Raw genomic sequence first — 26,312 nt, forward strand, 5'->3', positions numbered from 1 at the left:
GTGTGTGTGTGTGTGTGTGTGTGTGTGTGTGTGTGTGTGTGTGTGTGTGTGTGTTTGTCTGCGTGCATGCGTGTGTGTGTGTCTTTGTTTGAGGAAAGAATGGTGCAGTGACACACACACACACACACACACACACACACACACACACACACACACACACACACACACACACACACACACACACACACACACACACACACACACACACACACACACACACACAGAAAAGAGAGTAGTTGTGTTGTGTCTGGCTGTGATGTGTAACTTCTACATTTCATCTGATCCGACGTCGTCCTGTTGAAAATACAAAACCCAAAATTACAGCATGTTTTTGAAAGTTTTTCAAGTTCAAGTTCTTGAAAGATATCTAACAAACATATGAAAGTAGTTTTTTAGTTTCCATCTACTGAACATAAAGGAACATGGTGGAGGAGTGTGATTCTGTTAAGTAGAACACAAATCATCCTTTGCTAGAATCGAGTCACACACACACACACACACACACACACACACACACACACACACACACACACACACACACACACACACACACACACACACACACACACACACACACACACACACACACACACACACACACACACACACACACACACACACACACACAATTGCATACTCACATAGTCACTGTCGCCTGTCTGCACACACACTGCTGATGAGTTTGCTGCAGAGTAGAAGACTGCCCCTGGCCCAGGACTCTGAATAACATAAAGAAGGGAATAGAACAGAATAGAATACATATCTATTTCCTGAGTACTGGATATGATCTGTATTTACATATTTATTCCAATATTTATTTTCTAAGAGTATTCTATGTATATGTTCCATTTACATAGGCCTATTTACTCCAATATTGATGTCCTATGGGTAATGTATGAGATCCATTTGGAACACAGAATGAGACCAAATGTGAATAAAAAACACCAGTAAATGCCAGTGCAGGGAAGAGTGGAAAGAGGTTTCACACAAGTGTACTCACTGGGCCTGTGCGGTTCTCCTCTTCATCTGTGGTTCTACCTGTGTGGTTCTGTCCTCCATCACTTGACCCAGCAGAACCTGAAAGTTCACAAACGTCCTCAGTGTTTCCTGCTGTTACCGTAGTATTTTCCACAGCTATGTGATGAATGAGGAATCACTCTTAATAAACACCAATAAAGACTTTTTACACAATTACATTCCTCAGACTCTTTTATCGTGAGTGACTTACAAAAAGAGGATATTAACCCTTTCATTCAGACGGGATCACCAGTGATCACTGTTTGCTGCAAACTTAAATACATCATAACAACATTGCTATGACATTACAGAGTCCTAAGTAACAGATGAAGACATGGTCATTACTTTTTGGTGACAATATGGTTGGAGCATAGGGTCTGGATAAAGGGGTTAACAGGTGCAAATGGAGGACATTACGCCAGTGTGTTAGCAATCGAGAGAAACTCTAATAGCTACTTACGCCTTCTTCTCTTTAGCAACAGCAGTGTTGTCATGACGATTATCACCAAGACAACCAGAGGAGCCAATCGGAGGACGGTCACCGCAGCAACACCTGCACCAGGAAGAGGAGGGTGAAAGAGATGGTGAAAAGGTGCAGAATAGAACTTAGAACTTCTTTGGTAAAGCTAGTTCCAACTCCCACCCTCTCCTGTTGCTTGTGGCTTGTGGTCCATGAAGAAAACAATAAAGTCTCCCTGCTGTCAGCCTAGGCAGAGCGACTTTTTGGGAGCTTTTCCCCATTCAACACCCCGATTACGGAAGTAACTAGTTTGGCTTGTACTCCAGTTGGGTGTGAGCAGAGAGTCATTGCATATGAGACAGTCTCACTGCACCGTGCACACAAACACAACAAAATGCTACATGGTCATCATAAGGTCTGGCACTGCTGGTATAATTTGACACTCACCCAGACCAGAATCAGAGGAATCAGAACCACCAGATACCCTGGTCACTGCTGAGGAAGAGGAGGATGGAGGAGGAGGTGATGTTGGTCTTGCTGTTAAAGACACACACACACACACACACACACACACACACACACACACACACACACACACACACACACACACACACACACACACACACACACACAAACACACACACACACACAAACACACCACCCCCCACACACACCAGATACCCAGGTCACTGCTGAGGATGGAGGAGGAGGTAATGTTGGTCTTGCTGTTAAAGACACACACACACACACACACACACACACACACACACACACACACACACACACACACACACACACACACACACACACACACACACACACACACTGAGAGAAATATCCTTTTTAAATATCCTTTTTTAACCTATTTCCTTTTTGTCAAAGCAGTTTAGTTGTTAGTAATTAGAGGATGCTTATAGTATGTGCATTAGTTTGTAAATAAAAATCAGTGTCCATATTTGTGTGCATCATTATATTGGAAATATAATCCAATGTGGTTTCAACTAATAAACTTGTGAGTAACCATTTGTGTTTGTGACAGGCCTGGTGGAACTTTTTGTCCATGTGGAGTTTGTTTGACCCGTTTGAGTTTCTAACCTTATTTTAAAACCATTTGCTGTCTGTTTGGGAACAGGGTCCGGCAGCAGCTTTTAACCTAATCTAAATTTCAGGGATGGCCACAAACCGGTCACACTCCTCGTGGTCTCTGACCTGAAGAATGGGTCAGGGTCTGGGAGTAGGCACCAGGAAACAGTGTTCTCTGTTGGTTTCTCTCTTAAACAGGAAAACAATGCCCAATACCAGCCCACCCGAAGTAATGACAGGAGGACCAGGATGGACGAGAGGGAGATGGCTGGACCGGAAGACGCCGTGCACACACTTGTTGCTAGGCACATAAGAACACATAGACACTTGTTTCAACATTACATCTCTGACAGGTCACAGACCCTCTTCCCCTAATACAGCTCTGTCCCCCTCCTTCCCACCATTTCTTAATTTGCCAGGCCAGAGTTGACCCCTGATCTTTTAGGAGTCAGGATGTCTGTAAGTTTAGTTGATTATATGATCCATATGTTACAGGGAATAAGATTTGTCACTTCATTCCCCTCTCCCCCTCTCCCCCTCTCCCACTGTCCCCTCTCCCCTCTCATTGACCTCCCCTCTGACCTCTCAACCCTCTCTGTCCCTCTATCTGTTGTCTACCCATTAGTGTCTGGTCCATGAACAGACACACACACTCCTATAGACACACACACACACATACACACACACACACACACACACACACACACACACACACACACACACACACACACACACACACACACACACACACACACACACACACACACTCCTACACACACACCCATGAAATGACAAGTAAACACATAGGCACACACACACACACACACACACAGAACTCCTTTATAAGACACACTTAGGGAAAGTCAGGTCAGTTTCCAAATCTTGGGCTGAGAGAATACTGTTATTGGTCAGGGATCAGTCAAGACTAGGAAACTCCAGAGCTCTGTTATGCTTCTACTACTCGTTGTCTAAACTTTGACAAATTACTACTTTTTGTACTTATACTTTTTCGGAATTAAATCATTGGATTTTTATTATACTTGAATACTGAGTTGTTTGCCTTTTTTTACCTCGAATAAAGAACACGCAGGGAAGGACAAAAAGGCCCGAAATTTCCAACAACATACACACACACACACACACACACACACACACACACACACACACACACACATACACACACACACACACCATTCAACGTGAACTGACCTGGTGTGCGGACTGTATAGGGTATAGAGGCCTTAACCTCTCCTCCATCAGTGAGTTGGCACGTCCATGTGCGTGTGTGGGCTGGACTCATCAGGACCATGGTGTTGACAGCCAGCTGGACCTCACACTTGGACTTTCTGTTGATCTTCACATGGTCTGAGTTCAGCTGCTCAGCTCCACTCTCATCCACCCACCTCACACGCACACCCCGAACATCCCGAACACTACACCTCCCACTATAGGTGGACGCGATGCAAGACACGACCTCAAGTCCTCCTGAGGGATCTTCACCTGGCAAAGCTTGGAAATAATAGAGGACAATAATGAAAGCGGCTCTAATAAAGCGGCTTTGAGTACCAAGAAAAGTGTTACTGTATATAAAACGATCTATTATTATCATTATTATTATTATTATTATTATTATTATTTATATCCCCGAAACGCGGAGCGTCGGGGATGTAATGGTTTTGCGTGCGCCGCCGCCGCCGCCGCGTAAGGTCTTTCGTATGGAACTAGAACAAGGCCAAAAAGTTTTTATGTGCAGAAATAAAATTCAGATGTGCAGAATCATTTTACATACGTGCCAGATACAATGTATTTGTGGAAAAACATCTTGCATCTGCAGGTTAATTTTGTAGATCTGCACACATATTTTGCATCTCCTAAAATATAAAAACGTACGTGTATAAATGTTTTGTAGTTGTGTGGCAGTAGGAGTGTGTACAAATGTGAATCTGTTTTGCCATGCTGTGCGAACCTCTTCCTGCTCGGAGCTGCAAGCACACAAGTGTGGATCGCTTTTACAAGTCTACGAATTTTAGCCCTCTTTTGACGGGGGGTGGGGTAAGAGGGTGGAAGCCAATCAAAACACCGCTTATTGGCAAGTTATCGCTTTCCACGGGACCAATCAGAGGCATGTCTTGACAGCGGGATCAAGGCCTCTCTGTCTGTGCAGGGAGAACAGACTCATTCACTCGTGCGTTTACACGCCAGTCCAGTAATAATGCAACTCTAACGACGGAGCTGTAATAACTACAGATACATAAATATAACTTGGAGTGCTAGTTATTAGGTTTCTGCAGGCTGACGATTCCGACGGAGCACCAGCAGGTTGTGGATGACGCAGACAAAGGTGAGTGGTTTATTTTTATTTTTTTCTAGTGAGACCGAGCTGCACGTTGTTTGTACCTGTACGTTGTTTGTGCTCAGATTGTGTCTCCTATTTCTGTAGCTAGGTAGCAGAGAGGTAGAGCTAGTAGGCCGCTATTCATGATGCAGGTGACTAGGTCTACTTGATGGGTTGTGTACTGTTGTTGTACACATTTAGCATGAAGCCTTTTCAATATAGCCAGACAGAGGCAATCCCCCCCAGCAAATGACGGCTGTATGTTTTCTGTGTACCCCGGTGTGTACTAATTTGTATTTGGATCGTTCATGTATCAATATCATTGTATGAGAGTACGATGCTTGTCAGCCCGCTAGCATAGAACGAGATAGCTAATCGATCGGATCCGCCTAGCTTGAAATGCTAGCGCCAGAGAGATTACACAACGTAGGCCTAACTATTCCTAGAATCTCTGCTAGCGTGGCTGTTAAGCCAGAGAAGAAAGATTCTTCACTCTCAGACGGGGTCTGATTCGCACTCTCAATGGTCTGACTAAGGTGCCAGGTTGACATTTTAGTAGAACTAGACTAATAACTAACTCTAGTATCCACGAGTTCTTCTTAACTTGGGTTGTATGATCGCTGTCATTCAATATGACATGTTCTCTGTGTGTTAGCTAGCTTGGATGACGGATACCTTATTTGTTAGCTAGGTAGCCATTTAATGTTAGCTAGTGTTAGAACCAGACAGATGGGTATTCTTATCTCTAATTTTGTGTCTTGTGTGCGAAGAAACGTGAGTAAACTTAATTATTTGATGTCTGCATGTGTTACGGTGTATTATTTGGCAGGAGTTGTTTAAACTTTGTGTAATTTCAATCGCAGAGGTAGGCCTATTTTGTTTACCCCAAAGTGTGTTACTGTTTTACCTGCAGCTATTTTATCTGGATAGTTATTATTGTATCAGCCTACTTGTATTCATAATGCGTTAATATATGTGTATAATGGATGTTTGTTATCATTATTTAGTCGATTATGAGGGGAAACCTTGCCGTTTGGCTGTCTATTCTGAACTTGTAATGGGGCATTTGGTATCTAGCTATTAAGTCAGGCTAAATGCATATTTCCCTGAGCGGTGTTGCCGCACGTCCAGGTTTTTCCCGACATTTTTGTCTGTTTTCTGTGGTCTGTTCGGGAAAATGGAATAACCTACCCGTGAGGTTTTGTACTTCACACATTGTCTCCCATTATGTAAGTCAATTGGTCTCTCCAAACCATCCACAAAAGCTGTATTATTATTAATTTGATTGACCGGAGGGAGTTCAAACATTAGCGCGAAAAGACCACAACAATGGCAACCATTATCCATCGAAAGGATTAAATGAAGTGGTTAGTTTGCCAGGAGGAACGTTATTCGTCATCTTTGCAACCTCCATCAATGTAGGTGAGTCATGACGATGTGATAATCAAACACTTGGGTTTGATAACGTTGTAGTGCAAGTGCACTTCTGTGGGCACGCACCATTGCTACGTCAACATGTCCCTTCAGAAAATGTAAGAGTAATAGCTGATGTCCGTAAAAGAACATGTTTCCCAATAGAGCTCGAAAGTGACGTCACTTCCCCCAATCTCATGGGACCTCAACAGCGTTTTTAGCTGAAAATCGTAGCATGTAATTCAATGGCGGTATTAAGATGATATTTCGATCCCCTTCGAGTTGTGCCACGAGCTCCATATATGTTGTTTCTGATATTTTTGCTTAATTTTTCGTACGAACCCCCAAACTTTTTAGAAAGCTGTGTTTCTTCACATTTTTCATGCCGACGGCCTCGGAACAAGACATTGATACTTCTGCATGAATAATCTTTATCTAGCCTCTTAAACAGCATATTTGTAGCCCAGCGCATATCATGACTGAGATCAGAAGATATTTACTCTCTACCATGTTGTTAGATTGTCAGCTTAGGTCCCGTGAAACGCGGAACTAAGGGGCGGGACTTTCGAGCTCTATGGGTCACGGGTGCTTGTTCCAAAATTGTTGTTCTGCCTTCCATTTAATTCCATGCCCGAGTTTAGTTTCTCCCATGTATATCTTATGGTGAATACCGCCACCTAGTGGACTTTCTCGCGGTACTGCGCGTTCAGCACAAATCTACTTCCTAGTTTCCAGGCAGTGTCCGCAATTTATATCTTCACACTTGAGCCTTGGACAATATTAGTCTTGTAAGTAATCATTTTGTGATGGATGTTGTTTGTAACGAAATTACATTGATATTTTGTTGTATATTTCTATCTATTTGCCTCAAGAAGTGATGTTTACTTTCCTGTAAAGTTTGGCTAGTCAGATTCTACTTAGCTAAGCTAGGTCACGTTGTGTTGGCTGAAAATGGATCGCTGGGTTGCTTGTAGATTTGTGTCTCGTGCAAATGTTGAAGTAAGTGAAACTTTTGTATGTTTATTTCGTTTTCTGTTAACAGTTTTACAGTAAAGAGAAGTGTTAAGAGATGTATTGAGATTGGAAGTGCAAGTGTACAAAGTGAAAGTGCAAGAGAAAAGTCAGTAAGGAAATGAAAGAAAGAAAATAAAAGGACAAAATTACACTTCAGCTTGCCTTCTCTTGAACTGTTCGCTAGCTGTCTAGTTCTGCACCAGTAACGCAGACCGAGGGCAGCATAGTTGTCTATATTAGTTCTTGCTTTTCTCCTGATTTGCTTATGGGTTAGCAAATCAGGCATTATGCCTACTGCGGTGGTGTCACATGCAGACCAACACATTTCAAGAATATGTTGTCAGGACTTGTCAACTTGCCAGGTGCATAACTGATTAAGTTAATATATACACATTTTATAGCGTGTCCATTCGAATTTCGTGTGTAGGCCGAGAAAGTGTTCTATGGTGGTCAACACACTCATTTGAGGGGGCAGCTCTGAATACAAGATTGCCCCATTCGCTGCTGAAACCTGGCCGAGGCGGAGTAGATGCTAGTAGGCTACTTCTAGTATTTTGATGTGTTGCTCTCGCATGACGGGATGACTCGAATAGACTTTTTTCTGATTGTGCATAGTGCTAGGGCTGCTCGATATTGGAAAAAAACAATATTGCGATATTTTCTGCAAATATTGATATCACGATATTTTAAGCGATATATACGAAATTCCCAAACCCCGCCACTATTATAGTAGTGGAGCAGCACGCATAATGGCTTTCTACTTTCTAGTGCTTTCTAGTAGCATAATGTCTAGTAAGTCTGCATGAATGTAGACTTGAGGAGAGCGCGAGACTCGAGGTGTCTATTTTTCTCGACATAGAGCTAGTTCTGATGTACCACCCCTGCGTTTTGCTTAATCCCTTGGCTGCCATACTGCACCGTAGCATTGCAAATGACAAATGACAAAATATCACGATATATGAATTTTGATATTGATATCATGATGAATATTGATATTGCGATATAAATACGATATATTGCACAGCCCTACATGGTGCACCAGCAGTATCAAAAATATATACTATAGTGGACCTCCATGTCATCACTCCTTTTTTGCACTTTGTTAACACACACACAAAAGACACAAGGCATCTGTGATGTGCGTGTCCGCAGCTCTCAACCCCCGTGCTTGGGCGTGATGTGAACAGTGAGAGGATACTGCTGCTCTGCACCAGGACCAGGAACTGGTGTGTGAGCAGTGTGTGAGAGAGGAGTACGAAGATCATGTCACCTGCTCCACAAAGGAGTTGTTTTTTTATATACTTATGAACATTATAATTTTGAACCATCTGCCTTCCCGTTAAAGCTGGTTGGTTTTAATGAAATATCAGGAAGACATCAAAGTGTACGGCTGTCGTCTTCTCAATGTTGACCATTTCCAAGACAGCGCTTCAGTTTTTAGTCTACACTGTATCACTGTATGTTTGCTCATGATGATGATGCATGGGTTTTTTTTTTTTTTTTACTGAGGTCCTTCAAGGATAAGCTGAGGGGTTTAAATGATGAGAGAGTTAGGTTCTTTGTAATGGAAAGACAGTGTCAAATCATGCATTATACATACAGACATGAATGAGTTAAAACAAATAAACATAGGGTTTCTCGTGCACACCAGAAACTTTCTTATGCCCGCCTGAAACTTTTCTGGTTCACACGTGCACATCACTTTCCCCTGCGCACCTGAGATTGTAATTTCTGGTAGGCACGACATTTCTGGTGTGCATGAGAAACTTACTGGTAAGGTATTTTTTAAAGGCTTTGTTACATTGTCATTGTACACTACATGCACAAGTATTCCCAGTATTTGTGAAGTCACAAGTATACAGTGTATGAATATGTCAACTACTACAGTAAGATGATTGTGTAAAATCATGTGTCTTGTGTGAGCAGAAGCAGTCCTAGCACGCGGAGTTTGAGAAGATCCACCAGTTCCTATGTGAGGAGGCCTCTGTGATCGTCCTGAAGGAGTAGGAGGACCAGAAAAGCTGCAAGATGAAGGACACCGTGGACAAACTGTCAGGTGACATGGCCTCCCTAATGAACGCCATCAACACCATAGAGGAGGCCATGGACACGGATGACATGCTGTTTCTGAAGGTAGGGACAGTGTGTATTATTGCATTCCATTATACTGTATCACTATTGGCAGACATTTTGTCCTCAGCAACTTAGCGTTATTACAGAATATTGTGTTACAAACCCTGGAGTAATGTGAAGTTTGGTGCCTTGCTCAAGGTCACTTCAGCCATGGTGAGATGTGATTGAAACCTACGACCAGTGTTCACGCTAGAATTCTTACTGGCGGGACAAGTGGCCGGCTGCATTGCAGAATAGGCCTACCGGACATTTAGAATATCTAACGGACCTTCCCTCATATAGCCAAACACACTAATGGGTCAAAGTGGCAAGTAAATTGGTATTCTACCAGCAAATTTTAAAATTCATTAGCATTGGGCCAGTTGGCTGGTGTTAAAGAGCTGCTTGTATGCACGGGGAGCAAAAGCGCGCTCTCTTTCATGAAACGTTTTTGCAAGCGCAATGCCCTTTGTGTTTACTGTTAAAATACAAAAAAAACCTGAATTGTTCCTTGACATCAGCCAGCTGCGTGAGTCAAGTGAAAGGGAAGCAACTTGATAGGGGAGAACACCGTGGGGGACGAGAGCGCAAGCAACACTATTGCGTGCCGTTTAGACTATTACTTTCGGCTTTGTTCAATTTCATATCACTGGTGTTTTGTGTAACATTCAGTGTTTAAAATGAGCTAATATAATTTACTGATTAATTTTAGTCATTTTTTTGTCTGACATTTTGGCCGGTCACATTTTATTTTGCCGGTCATTCAAGATGCAAAACGGCCAACGTCCGGCCACAGCCGGCTAACGTGAACCCTGCCTACGACAATCTTATTCTACAAGGGGTGTCACGATAACCGGTAATCAGCCACGTTAAAAAGTGCTGACAATAATCATTACAGCTTGAAAAAAAAAATACTGTACCATACCAGATAACCATACTGTACACCATGACACTGTGAGCTTTTTTGACCTCTCATCCAAGTCTGCTGATGTTGCCACAGAGGCACACTTTGTTGCCTAACACCTAATTTCAAAGCTGTAGTCAAAGTGAATTGCTGAACCAATAACATGTAATTACAAACTGTGATCATTTCCTCCTCATAACTTCAGAATGCCTTAAAACATGGGGGTTTTCAGTTTGTGTAGGACTATCAATGCTTTATATTTCAACTCAATTTTTTTCAAAATTGCAACATAAGCAAGGCGAGCAATGGAAGTAATTGGCTTTGTATTGAGTCGAAGTTGTATTGAGACAAAAGCGAGACTAGAGGCAATTAGCGTGACGAGAGCGACAGTTTGTAGTTGAACTCATAGGAATATTATTGCCAGTCCGGTAAAGATAGCTGAGTATGTCGGGTAAACTTCACCGCGACTTTTACCTCCTGTAAGACGGTCTGGAAAAATTACCTCTTTAAAGTTTCAGCTCATGTTAATCACCCACCCCTTGCCGTCTACGGAGGGTCCTATCGTGCATGTGGTTATGTTTGACTGAATATAGCATTGCCCTATCATGCTCATCCCCCGCCACTCATTTCCCTTGACGACAGGCCCCGATGACCTTTGGCCGCAACACGGCAGGCGGCTGCATGGCGGTGTGGGGCGACCTGCTGACCGCGCACTACACAGAGGACTACCAGGAGCAGCAGCTGCCCGACAACCCCGAGCGACTACAGGTATGTAGGGGTGTCACGATAACCAATATAGCGTAGCCCGTACACCATACTTGGATCCAAGCTAATTTCACATTCAGTCATTCTTCCTTTATGTCATTTCTGTTTCCCTTTCATAAAACCACACACATGCATATAGATTGTAATTACTGATTTTTTATTATAATAAATCCCCAAGAACCACTTGAACATCTTCAAGTGTTACCCCTCAGTGGCCACAGCTTTCCGCAAATAACTTATTCATCATATCAAGTTGTATGTATTTGTAAACTCCCTGACAACAGAGACAATCATCCTCAGCAAATGACTGCTGTATGTTTTCTGTGTACCCAGTAAATGTTGATGATGGTGCAGCTCCTGTGTGGACATGCTCTGTTACAACAACACAACACCGAGCCAGAAGACGAAGCCGTAACATAAGCAGCAGCTAAGTAATACACGTGATGGCAATATACGTTCATTAACTTCACAACTATGTGTTTGTGTTGGGTTATGGGTTCCGAATAATATTTAGAAACATATTTTTCACAATCGTGTGTGAATGCAGCCACCTCTAATTCTAGTTCTATAGCAGTTGTAGGGACCTCAGTAAATGTATAGCCTATTTAGCCATCCCATTCGTGTAAAGGGAGTCAGATAAAGTAAAGCAATTCAATCCCCTGTATCTTGTCCTGATCAGCGCTATTATTTTTACTCTACATCAGGGGTCCCCAAACTAAGGCCCGGGGGCCGGATGCGGCCCGCCATGCCCCTTCGAACGGCCCTCCACCTCTCTGCACCTCACCATTTGAACTGGCCCAAAGAATCAATCCTCACAGAAAAAAATAATGATAAAATACATTTTTAATTCATTTTAATTTTGTTTATCAACAGGCCTTCCTCCAGTTTAATTTTCACAAACCTACTGTGTATCACTAGAATTATCATGATAGTTTCTCATCTCACTGTAATATAAACAGGCCTACCATTTCTATTGTATCACTCATAAACTGTCAATCACCATATTTTTCTAACCTTCCCTAGCTATTTTTACATGATAATTAGAAATTAAAATACCTGTGGTATTTAAAATTGAAAAACATGTGAAGTACTCATAAGACTTTTGCAAATCACTTAACTTAACTATTTTGTGCTAGAAATTATGGCTATAACAGGCAGTGGCCTAGTATATAGACAGGTCATCAGCTGGGAAAATTAGGCCTTTCGTCCTACCGCACTTTTCTCTGTGGATTACTGACCAGAAGCCCTATTGGAAGAAATTAAAACATGGGGCCACGTCAATTTTTGCTCAGAATTCAATAGGGCCGCCATTTTCCAAAATGACTTGTTTTCATGCATTATTACATTGTACTGTCAGGTGATATTCATGAACGATTGACATCTTTCAGCACTATTCTGTCCTATTTCCTTACATGAGTGATTCTACGATTTCCCTACGCTTTTGGCAAAAGCAAAATGTCAATTATCAGTATTTTTTTCAACTAAATGACCTAGATGTTTACATAGTGTATATATTTAAGTTTCCAAACAAACAAATTGCCAAGCTTAATCTTAAATCATTTGATAAATACTCTAATGAAAGCGAACATTTGCTTAATTATTTTGTCAACAGTGTTATGGACAAATACTATGTCATTTCAAACATATATAAAAATACTACAGAGTTGAAACAATATATGTTTGAAAGTGCTTATGTCCCTTAGCAGTAATGTTGTCATTAATCTGTGCAACTGATATAGAAAATGTGATTGTTGAGCTTCATAAGTAGGATTTTATGAGTCAGTGTGATACAGACTGACACATTTTTCATCAGAAATCCCTGTAACGTCTGATTTGAATATAGTCACCCTCCTTACACAAGACTTCCTTCTCCAGAGATAATCCCTAGTGTATGTTCATAGGATTTTTCCAACACATAAGGGATCAATAGCACAAAAACACTTTCAAAACAGTCAACGGTGTAACTCAACTGTGTTACGGTCAACAGTGCAGGGGAACAAGTCGGCAGTGTTGCCAAAAGAAAATCAGCCAAAGTCGCTATGGGCTTGCTGAAAAGTCGCTAGAAGACGTCATGACGTTACGTATGACGTCACAATGTCACGTACGGCACGCTGATTTATAGAAAACGTGCCCACATGCCTTCGTCCACAGTACAAATGGGCGGTGCTAGCTACTTTTTGGAGATCAGAGCTAATCTGCAGCCCTGCTTAACCGTGGGAAACGCTTCTGACGGCAACGCAGAGTCAGAATTATGTGGAAAAATGATGAATTTGTCACTGAAAATGCACTTTTTAAAAAGTCGCCAGATGCACCAAAAAGTAGCTAAAGGTGCTAGATGAGTTTTTTTCATCGCCAGTGCCCGGGATTCACTGCGGTCGGTGCGGCCAGCCTGGTTCCTGCCATATCTTTGTCCCATATCGCTTGCCGTAGCCTCATACAAGCAGATGTACATGCGCATGAGAATTCCTGTGCGTATCACAAAAGCTGCCACACCGTAGTGCATCATGTGTCACGTCTGTCTCTACCCGCCACTGAAAATGCATTGTGTGGTGTCGTGGGGAGGGAGACTGTTTTGACTCTCACAAGACAAGCGAAATAGTCGCTAGATTCGGCCAGATTGAGCCTGAAAAGTCGCTAAGTCGCTAGATGATTTTTTTTGTCGCCAGAGGTGTCCAAAAGTCGCTAAATCTAGCGACAAAGTCGCTAAATTGGCAACACTGCAAGTCGGCACTTTTTTAGGAGAAAAAAACAGAGCAGACAAACCCATCTCCCTAGAACACAAATTATTTTGTTTTTTTGTCTGTCAATATGGATATAAATTGGCAAAAACATACTCCTCCTCAACTGTCATCAGTGTTGCCAGATTGGGCTGGTTCCCGCCCAATTGGGCTGCTTAGGATGGCCGTGTGCGGGTAAAAATGGCATCTATCAGAAAAACCTTCCCACTGCCATATAAATCAATAGAATTGGGCGGGTTTTTAGGGCGGATTTTGATTATTTTTTGGGCTGGAAATCATCAGCCTCATCTGGCAACCCTGACTGTCATACTTAATTGTAACACCATTGACGGTAACACCGTTGACATTTCAGCCATTTTTATGGTGTTGTGCTAACTGAGGACCTCAGAAGTTCCACCACAACACCTTAATCAATTCATGTATCTGTATGCTTTATCTGTGTTTTTCTACATGTGATTTCTAATTCAGATTCTTATGAATATGTTGATAACACTGTTGACAGGCAATTTTCCCGCTATGAGAACATGAAAAAGAATGGATTAAATTATGGAAGGATGGAGCTCAAAATTTACCAAAAAGTCTTCCCGTATCCTGCCAAAGAGGTTATGACATCACGTGATGTTATTCGTATGGCCTAAGACCAAACCATTACTGATTTATGGAGGAGGTTTCAGAGCGTGACACGGTTAACACAGTTTTCGTGGACACACACAAAATGGCAAATTTCATGTATAATGGAAAGGACAGTGGTCTTTCTGACAGTTTAGTCATATTGTGATGATTACTGTGAATCAACATTTGCAATCGTCTTGGGCAAAACAAGTTTCTTTACATGCTAATATGAAGACTGAATCTGATATTTGGAAAACAGGACGGCATGAAAACGCCCAAAACCAGTATTAAATATTCATTCTTGCTGAGGGAAATAATGCTATGTTTACACTTTCTGTATTATATGAAAGATAAATGTTTTCTAATGTCCAAAACATCATTGGATGCAGTTAATAGTTAGTGGAATTGCCAAATAAAATCCACGGACTTAAAAGTGTAGGCGAATTAGAGAATCACTCACATACATGTTTACAAAGGTTGACTAAACTAAAACAAATGAAAATAAAGTTGGCCACCTTGCAATATCCAAAGGAAAGTGCTGAAAATAATGATTGAAATGCACATACAGAGTCTATGGCAGGGAAAATTAGGCCTATTGTCCTGTCAGGGTTTTCACAGTGGATTACAGACAAGAAGGCCTATTGAAAAAGATTCTCCAGCTGGTTGCCATCTCAAATGTGCTCCAAAATTCAAAATGTTCTCTGTTTTTCAGAATGGCAGACTTTCATACATTTTTCTCAATACTGTAAAGGGGCGTACACACACGTCGCTGCTAGTTACTCGCTCAGCGAATGAACTCAATAGAATGTCAATGTGTTCCAGCGAGACAAGCAGGCGAGTACTGTACAAGCGATGCGATGTGGGCGGATCCCGAGTTGAACATATTTTATCTTCGAGCGAGGTGAGTAAGCGAGTAACCAATTGGAAAGCAGAGTTCTGTACTTCTCGCCTGTCCATTGGCAGTTAAAGCCGCGGGAACTTTCAGCGAACGTTCCATGATAGAGTAGCGAGTAGGCGAGCAAGCGAGAAGCTGGTAAATAGCAGCGATGTGTGTGGCCCTTAAAGTGATACTGTCCCATTTTTGGAAATAATTTTACACCTCCCCTAGAGTTAAATAATAGGGTTTTACCACTCTCCTTTACTTTTAACTGTTCTCTGGGTATGGCAGTGCAAATTTTACCTCCAAGCTAGCAGTTAACATTGAGTCCTATGAGACCAGTTAGCCGCCAGCTGGTCTCATAGGACTCAATGTTAACTGCTAGCATGGAGGTGAAATTTGCACTGCCATACTCAGAGAGGAGTTGAAAGTACAGGAGAAAGGTAAAACTCAACTATTTAACTCAAGGGGAGGTTTAATATGAGCTTATTTCCAAAAATGGGACAGTATCACTTTAAGACCATAATTATCAATAAAGGCAACCTATTTTCAGTGGAATTCTGTCCTATCTCCAATCTACAGACGTGAGTACAAAGGTTGGCAACAGAATGATGTAACTTAAATATATATCTTGCCCCTTTGAAATATCCTAAGGATTGTTGTCAGAAAATGATTGAATTACACATACACAGTTGACTGCTGAAAAAAGGCTATTGACCTGCCAAACCTTTCACATTAGATTACTGACCAAAAGTTTTTCAGGCCTACATTTTTTTGCATAAAGCAAGGGTGAGTGTGCGTGTGTGTGTGTGTCCGCGCGTATCCCCCGCTCATCTTTCCCCTGCTCTACAGTGTCTTTCCCCCACACACTATTCTGCCTCGCCCACCCCCTCACTCATCTCCCCCCACACACTATTCTGCCCCCCAACCCCCTCACTCACCCCCCCCCTGCTACTCTACCCCCCCATCCCTCACTCACCCCCCACTATTCTGCCCCCACGCTCACCCCACCTGACTCATTCTCCCCCCACCCCCCCACAAAATACTCGCCCACCCCCAATCTAATGTGAAAAGTTTGGCAGGTCAATAGCCCCCGACTCAACTTCGCCCCCCCCCCCCCCCCCCACACACACACACACACTATTCTGCCCCCTGAACCCCCCACACTATTCCCCCCCACCACCTCACTCATCCCACCACCTCACTCATCCCCCACACACTATTCTGCCCCCCACCCCCTAATTCAACCCCGACTCATTCCCCCCCAGCTCCTCCACATCATTCGGTCCGCCTACCCCCCCCCCACCCCCCCCCCCCCCCCCCCCCCCCCCCAACACACACACCCCCGGTCTACTGTGTCTATGTCAGTGTAAGAAGCACACTGGCCACACACACTTGACAAAAGCGCACTCAGGCACACACGCACTCAGGCACACACACACACACACACGCACGCACGCGCACATACACAGACACACACACACACACACACACACACACACACACACACACACACACACACACACACACACACACACACACACACACACACACACACACACACACAGTTTGGCAGGACAATATGCCTTTTTTCAGCAGTGCACTGTGTTTGTGAAATTCAATCATTTGACAACATTCCTTTGGATATTTCAAAGTGGCAAGATATATATATTCATGCCTTTTTCTAGACAACCTTTATACTCACGTCTGTAAGGAGATAGGGCAATTTAACTGAAAAGTATGTAATCTTTATTGATAATTATGGCCTTACAGTATTGAGAAAAATGTGTGAAAGTCTGCCATTCTGAAAAACAGAGAACATTTTGAATTTTGGAGGACATAGATGGCCCCAAGTTCTTTTTCAATAGGCCTTCTGGTCTGTATTCCACTGTGAAAAGCCTGACAGGACAATAGGCCTAATTGTCCCTGCCATGTGCATTTCAATCATTATTTTCAGCACTTTCCTTTGGATATTGCAAGGTGGCCAACTTTATTTTCATTTGTTTTAGTTTAGTCAACCTTTGTAAACATGTATGTAAGGAAATAGGACAGAATAATGCTGAAAGATGTTAATCGTTCATGAATATCACCTTATAGTACAATGTAATAATGCATGAAAACAAGTCATTTTGGAAAATGGTGGCCATATTGAATTCTGAGCAAAAATTGACGTGGCCCCATGTTTTAATTTCTTCCAATAGGGTTTCTGGTCAGTAATCCACAGAGAAAAGTGCGGTAGGACGAAAGGCCTAATTTTCCCAGCTGATGACCTGTCTAATACAGCCCACATGATTGATCCCGGCCCCTGATCACAGTCAGGAACGATAATGTGGCCACCAGTGAAAAAAGTTTGGGAACCCCTGCTCTACATGTTCTAAACAGGCTGCAAGTTGCCTTTCCTTCCCTGTTGAAGCACATTACGGGCGGCTATAAGCAGTGTGCACAACGCATTCCAAATAAGAACACATTTGGCATAGAAACCATAGACTAATCTGCTGTTATCAGAAGTGGTGCCAAAGTATTCTATTGAAATTAACCAAATGCTCAGCAAAATAAAATTAATTATTGCCATTAACATAGCACAGCACGTTTAAAGGACCAGTTCAGTCAATTTTTTTAACATGCAGTTGTAATGCTCACACTACCTTGGACTTGTCAGTACCTGAGGGTTTTTTTTCTTCTTCCGAAATCTTGGTCATTGTAATGGGGGCAGTGCTTTGTTTACATGTCAAAAAAAACATTTTTATTTATTCCCAACACCCAAAAACATCCGAAAGGTTATACAACATCAGCAGACAACTAGCAAACAGCGGTACCTTTCGGGGAAATATGCAAAAAGATTTTTTAAAATGTAAACAAACGCTGCCCCCATTAGAAAAGCTCATCTCGGATAATAATCATATCTCGTGGCATCACCGAGTACTGACAAGTCAAGGGTAGCGTAAGCAATACAACAGCATATTGAAATTGACTGAACTGGTCCTTTAAGCCTACTTGCCCAAGAATATGGCAATAAGAGTACTTTCATCTGTGTGACAGTGACCTATACATATTCTAGATATTGTGCTATCCTGCAGTTATGTTATGCCCATTCACTTTCATTTGATTTTTAAGTGAAAACGAAAGGATGTACGTAGGTCTACACTTCTGTACACAGACTCGTGATTGGTTGTCTTGAGATTTGTTTGTGCACACAAGTTATCTGTAATTGCCAAAAGCGTCTTGGGAAATAGGCGGGCAGAAGTGATCGTCTGTTTTTAAATACAGCTAATATAAACTCTCCTGACCTTAACCTTAACGGAGCACAGTGGAAGTTGTCTAAACTATATTTCTCAACCTAACCTTTAACTGTCAGTTACTTTGTTTAAAAGCGTCAGCTAAATGTAATGTAATGTAATCTCTCCCCCACTTTCAGTTGCTGTTGAATGACCGTGCTGACCTCCAAGCTGAGCTATGGCAAGGCAGTGAACACATCAGTGGTAAGCTTCTCCATACACCTTCATTGTCTTTGTCCTCACCCATCGAAATTGTGAAATTGTCAAGCTGTTTGCTCATTATTGCTGAGCATTGTATATTCCTCATAACTCATCGAGACGGCAACTCTGTGAATTTAGGCAAGTACACATAGTTGAGATCACCTGAGTTCAAACCGAGCATCAGAATGGGGAAGAAAAAATATTTAAATTACTTTCAACATGACATGGCTGTTGGTGCCAGAGGGTCTTGGTTGGGGTATTTCAGAAACAACTGATCTACTGGAATATTGAAGTTATTGTGATACACATAACTTACTAAAATCTTATTCTGTTCTCCAGGTTTTGGACCAACCAGCTCTCCAGCTGCATCACTGAATCGGTGGAACTGCACAAACTACAAGTCTGCTGTGCCTCATGCATACTCCCGGCCGACCACAGTGCAAGATTTAACTACTTATAACAAGGGACAACATGGCATCCCCCACATCCTTTCCCATGGTGTTGTCTCAATGTTTTTGAAGTATCTGGTTTGTGTGTGTGTTTAAGTTACTACTTCTGACCACGTACTATCAATAGGTGTCTTAACACTTCAGAGTAACAAGAGAAAAATACAAATCAGAGCAGGCCAAATTATAAGTAAAGTTCATAAAGGTTGGAGCAGGCTTCACCCAACAATTGTTCTCTTCTTTTAAGGGTGCTGACTAAAATATTGTAAAAATGAAAAAAGGTTGCATCATGCATAGGTTTCTTTATTACACAGACGCGTTTCGGCGTTCTGCCTTCCTCATTGTAATAAAGAAACCTATGCATGGTGCGACCTTTTTTCATTTTTCAAATTATAAGTAGCACATTTACACCCTACTATAGTATCACAAGGGATTGGTGACTTTGGTGAATAAAATAGGAAGTAAGTATATTTCAGCCCTTAAGACTCAGAGAGAGAGGAATTAGTTAAATGCGATTTAATGAGAAGATAATTGACTATGCATTTAACAGAAGGTAGACAGTCTTTGGCGTAGGTCCAATCATCAGCCCAGGTCTTCTTGCGCCAGTAGAGCCTGATGTAGCTGTGCAGCAGGAAGCGGACCTTTAACCCCGCAGACAGGTAGACTGGACCAACCTGGTGGTGGTGGGGATGGAGGAGGAGATTTTTAACCACCCGAACCTGCAACAGCAAGAGTTAGACATGTCACTATAAAGGGAAGTGGTGGTTGCTGATTGGCTCTGCAAAATGAACATGTGGTATTCGAATCTTACTGAGTGCCTCTTAATATGCGACCTTGCCTCCTCCACTTGCGCTTGTCTCCTCGTCCCGCCTCCTGGCCCCTCCTCCGTGGAGAAAACGATAAAGTTTTCCAGCTGTCAGCCTAGCCACAACAACTTTTGAGGGACTGTTTTTCATTCACCATCCCAATTGCAAATGAGAAAAAGACTCTACAATTGAGCTTTTGCAAGATATTGAAATATAATGCTGTTGTCAGTGATGTCATCATGACGAGAAGCAAGTTGAGGAGGCAAGTGGAGGAGGCAAGGTCGCATATTAAAACGCACTCACTAGCAGAACTAGCGCTGGCTACTCTCCTCTAAATCAACACAAAATGTCAAGCTATTGTGTGCCTTAACCCTATCGCGCCGGATGCATCATATATGTTTCATCAAATTCAAAGCCCTCTCCACACTGACACAAAAAAAAATCGATCTGAAAAACATCCTGCGTGTCATTTCCAAACGTCCTGCAGTACGCGGAAACCGCCACAAGAGAGCAGCGGTCGACAACAAGTTGACCACAGCTCGGCGAAAAACAGGAAAATGGGGTAGAAGCGGTTTCCCTGAACGACGCTGAGATTTCGTCAAATTGCATAAGGTTTGTGTACAAATTTCCGAAATATAACTCTACATCCTTTAATTTGAACACTTGCTTTGTGCAATTAAGCAAGGAAGAGATTATATTTTTACACCGTGTTGCAGAGAGATCGTGCTAAAACTGATGAGACATATAAGCACCATCCGGCGGTGGCAGGAAGTCAGCCATCAATGCATTTGCTCCATAGGGAAACTTACAAAGCATACCACGACGATCGTTTAACAAAACACACAAGTTGTTTTACTTCAAGACAAAGATATTGCCTTAAGAAACAGGTTTTACTTGCACTTTTGAAAATGTAATGCAAAATGTTGAAATTATGATCTCGTAAAAAATGCATTGAAGTGAATGGAGAAATGGTCCAATTGTAGTAATGGACCCATATATTCAAATTACACATCAAAAATGAATAATGATCTATATTACACTCATAAATAGGTTGTTGAGCATTCGATCAGCTATGTTTTTACATAGATTTAAAAAAAATTACCCAACCAGGCTGTGGGAAATGTAAAATATGGTCCTGCTAAAACAAGGATAGGCTTTAAAAAATGGCAGGATCTCACTAAATATTTAAAGATAATCCTCAAATTAAATTGTCTGACAACTTTTTTAAATTAAAAAAAAAGTTGTAAATGCATTAAAAGTCATTTTTCAATGGTCATGAAATTGGAATTTTCATTCATTAAAAGCCTGATGCATCATATATGATGCATTAAATATCTCAGTGACCTTAACAAAATTTTGAATTTTTTTTTAACATTTCTTATAAGGGACCAATATTGAAGCAAATTCCAAAAAAATAGAATTTTCTCTCATTGCTTTCATGGTTCAGGTTTCACAGGGTTAATAATGCAACATGTGCAAATGTTCAAGATGCCTTGCATTTATTTTAATAACATGACTTTTCAAATCACAATTTTATGCAACAGTATGTATACATTTTATTTTTAAATGATTGAATGAATGAATGATAGCTTGAGTTGTGACTCCTTGCATTTTGTTTTAAAAACAATTAATTCTGTTAAAGATTGTTACACAAAGGACTTTTCCCTATTTGAATGTCATACAAAATTGAAATTAAACATTGAGTGTTTGCTCAGGGGCGGGGAACTTTTTTTCATTTAAAGGGCCGTTTAAGTCCTCCAAGGGCCTCATTATGAACACGAACCAGGATTTCCCCCGACCCCACCTTCTCTAAGCCTTTATATATAACTGAACTCTATTGCAAACGTAATTGGTAAGAGTCCTTTACAAAATGTGTTATATTTCATGTGAAGCGGCATAACATTAAACTCATGTCGGGGGCTGGATAAAACAGACACAGGTTCCCCACCCCTGCTGTAGGCTACAGAATGTATTGAACAAGCTTGCTATTGAAAATTGGAAATTAAAATGTTGGCTGAGCCATAATATGGCATATGGAGAAGCAAACTAGGCTGTGCAATTTGCCACAAGCCATGACGTGAATTCTATTGCCATAGTAGGCTACTGAGTACTGAACATTGGTTATTTTTATTTTTGTTGTTCTTGTTTAACAGTGGTTCCTTCCAGAAGCTGCATGACATAGGTAGGGCCTATGGCTTGACCAACTCGGCAATGCAATACATGCAATTATCTATGGAAGTGCTAGCTGAAGCAATTGTAGCCTCCCCCCATGTCAGTATCAATGACGTCTGGGGGTCTCTTCTATGACTAGTCCGGTTTCAAAAGATTGGAGCTTGTTTGAAAACTACCTAATGCAACATAGGCTAACTACTTTCCAAGCATTCAGTTTAAAGGGACACTGTGCAGGAAATGGTCAAAAAAGGTACTGCAACTATGCTGCTTATTGAAACTGGGCTGCCTATTGCCAAATTTGATCTTTACATGAAAGTTTACTGAGTAATAAACAAATATTTTCTAGTATGGTTCAAGTACAGTCATTTTTGCAGCTAAAAATGGCTATTTTTGGAAATTCAAAATGGCGGACCATGGAGAAGATCCCCCTTTTCATGTATGAAAAGTGCAATTTTTCCAGTCATAATGAATACCTAGAATTTGATGGTGGTGGTAAGTATTCATGAAAAAGGTAACATTAGTGAATGGGCAGCATGAATTCTGGAAATAAACAACAAAAAATCTCACACAGTGTCCCTTTAAAGGTGCTTGGACACACACAGGAGGCGTCAGGACCCTGTTGCTGGGTAGCCTATGTGTGCGACAGACACAATGCCAAAGAAGCTAAAAGCACTAGTAAGCCACAGATAATTATGTTGCCAATACTGGACTTCATAAAGGGACAGAGGGGGCAAACCTTTCGGCAAACTTCGCACCTGATTGTGTGTGACTCCTCCATATCGGTCTTCACAAGAAAGAGAGATTGCGTCCTTCTGCTGCCTGCCTGTGCTGTGGTTAGATCCACGTTGTTTTCAGTCAGTCCTGGCGAAGCCTGATTGGTTGGCAGTAAGCGATGTTTTGATTGGCTCTCACCCTATGACCCCACCCCCCGTCAAAAGAGGGCCAAAATTCGTAGACTTGTAAAAGCGATCCACACTTGTGTGCTTGCAGCTCCGAGCAGGAAGAGGTTCGCACAGCATGGCAAAACAGATTCACATTTGTACACACTCCTACTGCCACACAACTACAAAACATTTATACACGTACGTTTTTATATTTTAGGAGATGCAAAATATGTGTGCAGATCTACAAAATTAACCTGCAGATGCAAACCTTTTTTCCACAAATACATTGTATCTGGCACGTATGTAAAATGATTCTGCACATCTGAATTTCGTGTTAACGCGATAACTTTTGAACGGATGTTTGGATTTGTCCCAGATTTTTTGGGTGAATGCTCTAGGGCAGGTTCATGAACTGATTCGAGTTTGGAGGTCAACACTTTCAAGATGGCTGAATTCAAGATGGCCGAATTTTTGTTTGGTCCATAACTTCTGATCGGGTGGATGGATTTGTCCCAGATTTGGTGTGTGAATGCTCTAGGGTAGGTTCATGAACTGCTTCGAGTTGGGAGGTCAACACTTTCAAGATGGCTGAATTCAAGATGGCTGAATTTTTGTTTGGTCCATAACTTCTGACCGGGTGGATGGATTTGTCCCAGATTTGGTGTGTGAATGCTCTAGGGTAGGTTCATGAACTGATTCGAGTTTGGAGGTCAACACTTTCAAGATGGCTGAATTCAAGATGGCTGAATTATTGTTTGGCCCATAACTACTGACCGGGTGGATGGATTTGTCCCAGATTTTGTGTGTGAATGCTCTAGGGTAGGTTCATGAACTGATTCGAGTTTGGAAGACAACACTTTCAAAATGGCGGAATTTTCATTTGGCCCATAACTTCTGACTGGGTGGATTGATTTGCCCGGTAACACCTTATTTTAATGGTTCACCATTTCAGTGAATCTACCATATTAGGTACAGTATAATAGCCAATGTAACAATATTTAATACCATGTAATACTAGTGTAATACCAGTGTAACAATATGCAATATCAGGTACAGTGTAATAACGAGTGTAACAGTATGCAATACCATGTAATATAGTGTAATACCAGTGTAACAATATGCAATACCATGTAATACCACTTACGCACAAACACATGATGTAAGTTAAAAAAAATGGCGGTGTTACACTGGTATTACATTGTATTAAATATTGTTACTCTGGTTATTACACTGTACCTAATGTGGTATATCCACTGAACCATTAAAACAGTATTACCATTTGCCCCATTTTTTGCTTCATTTTCACAATAGTCGTTTGGTTTTAAGCCTATGCACGTCATGTCACGTCTGTATGTATCATATACATTTACGAAATGGTGGACGGGAGTGGTAGGAATGATGGGGGACTGGAAGCATCGCGTTTCGGGGATATACCTTAAGCAGTCGAAGGCGACTGCACAGGCAGTCTAGTTATTATTATTATTATTGTTGTTGTTGTTACATGAAGGAAAATAATTAAATAATCTCAGAGTGGGATTGATCTTAAATTTACAAATGTGCACACTAACATTAAAGAGAGGGAAAGAGAAAGGAAGAGGAAGACTGGGTGGTGGAAGGAGGAGAGAGAGAAGAGAGGGAAGAACATTAACATCACAGTAAGAAGGTGGAGTAGCCTAATAAATAAGGATGTGTGCAAGTTAAAATAGATGTCCAAGTTTGAAACAAAGCCTTACTATGAAGAACATAGAGTAGAACCCCGGTCACAGCAGTAACAGCTGGTCCATTATACTGCCAACACATGTAGCTTCCAGCATCCTCAGGGGAGACGTCACTGATGTGGAGGGAACAGTTGGGGAGGAGACGCAGCCTCTCTGATATCCCAGATTGTTGGACCTTTCCCTTGCTGACCACCTCTACCCCTGAGACTCTGCCATTAGAGTTTGCCCATGTAGTAGAGGAGCAGAGTGGGTCCCCACTCATGACGTCAGCACAGGGGAGAACGGCAGCTTCTCCTGCCCTGGAGAACACACGGTGGACTACATACCCACCTGACAACATGACAAACAACAGCTCAATTAGAATAATAATTATCTAAAAAGCTTAAATGTCATTTCATAAGTCATTGAACACGTTGTTATTGACAGCTTATGTCATTTCAAAATCCACACACAAGATCTGTTAAAATCAGCCTGTAAGTGTAAGAGGTCTGTGAACTTTTCCGTTCATTCGAGTTTTTGGAGCGAAAGATGAAATTTAACAAAAGGGGAAACTTCTTGTTTCCTGTTTTAAGCAATACAAGCAGAAATGGCTGTATTTGGTTTTCTGCATGTGTTCCCTCATTGTCCTTCTTTTGTGTTTAATATATGAAAATGAATCCAGTTTGTGTGTGTGTGTGCACGTGCGCGCGCGTGTGTGTGTGTGTGTGTGTGTGTGTGTGTGTGTGTGTGTGTGTGTGTGTGTGTGTGTGTGTGTGTGTGTGTGTGTGTGTGTGTGTGTGTGTGTGTGTGTTTCAGAGGTCTTAGTTTCTCACTTAAAATTATAGCCACAAGGCTAGTTTTCATCTGTAGTCCCTGCACAGGAAATGATGTTGAGTTTCCAAAAAAAAAGACCAAAATGTACAGTATTGATATAGCACAATATCACAACTATACAGTTGACTCAAAGAGCTTTCAAATACACTTTCCCACATTCACACACCAGCTCTAGAGGCTTCCAAGAAGGCACGAATTGTCCGGGGTTCACGTGTGAAAGTGTTCTCTGTCCTTCTGTCTCTCTCTCTCTCCCTCTGTCACACACACACACAGGGACATGAACATACACACACTGACACATGCACGCCCACACACACACACACACACACACACACACACACAAAGACACGCCTACACACACACACACACACACATAAAGACACCAAACACACACACACACACACACACACACACACACACACACACACACACACACACACACACACACACACACACACACACACACACACACACACACACACACACACACACACTCACACACACTCACACACACCGTAACAGCATCGAACCCTGAGGACTTCCAGCCTGTAGGGAAATGCCCTGTAAGCCAAATGACCAGTCCAGGTCTACATATCCTGTACATGACACAGAAGCACTCACTGTTTATTAGATTAGATTATCCTGTATTGTCTCTTCAGGAGAGAAA

General features: G+C 41.8%; 2 long non-coding RNA genes across 2 annotated transcripts; one reads left to right on the plus strand and one right to left on the minus strand.

Moving 5' to 3' along the window:
- Positions 1–228: 228 nt before the first annotated feature.
- On the minus strand, positions 229–2,009 carry LOC134468713 (uncharacterized). Its single transcript, XR_010038896.1, has 5 exons — positions 1,925–2,009; positions 1,478–1,570; positions 1,001–1,077; positions 642–719; positions 229–294 (listed from the first exon to the last, which is right to left on the minus strand). It is a non-coding gene; the product is annotated as an uncharacterized LOC134468713 (long non-coding RNA).
- A 16,725-nt stretch (positions 2,010–18,734) lies between these two features.
- On the plus strand, positions 18,735–19,297 carry LOC134468714 (uncharacterized). Its single transcript, XR_010038897.1, has 2 exons — positions 18,735–18,809; positions 19,146–19,297. It is a non-coding gene; the product is annotated as an uncharacterized LOC134468714 (long non-coding RNA).
- Positions 19,298–26,312: the final 7,015 nt, after the last annotated feature.

Source organism: Engraulis encrasicolus, chromosome 18 (genome assembly GCF_034702125.1).
Source record: "Engraulis encrasicolus isolate BLACKSEA-1 chromosome 18, IST_EnEncr_1.0, whole genome shotgun sequence".
NCBI classification, from domain to species: Eukaryota; Metazoa; Chordata; class Actinopteri; order Clupeiformes; family Engraulidae; genus Engraulis; species Engraulis encrasicolus.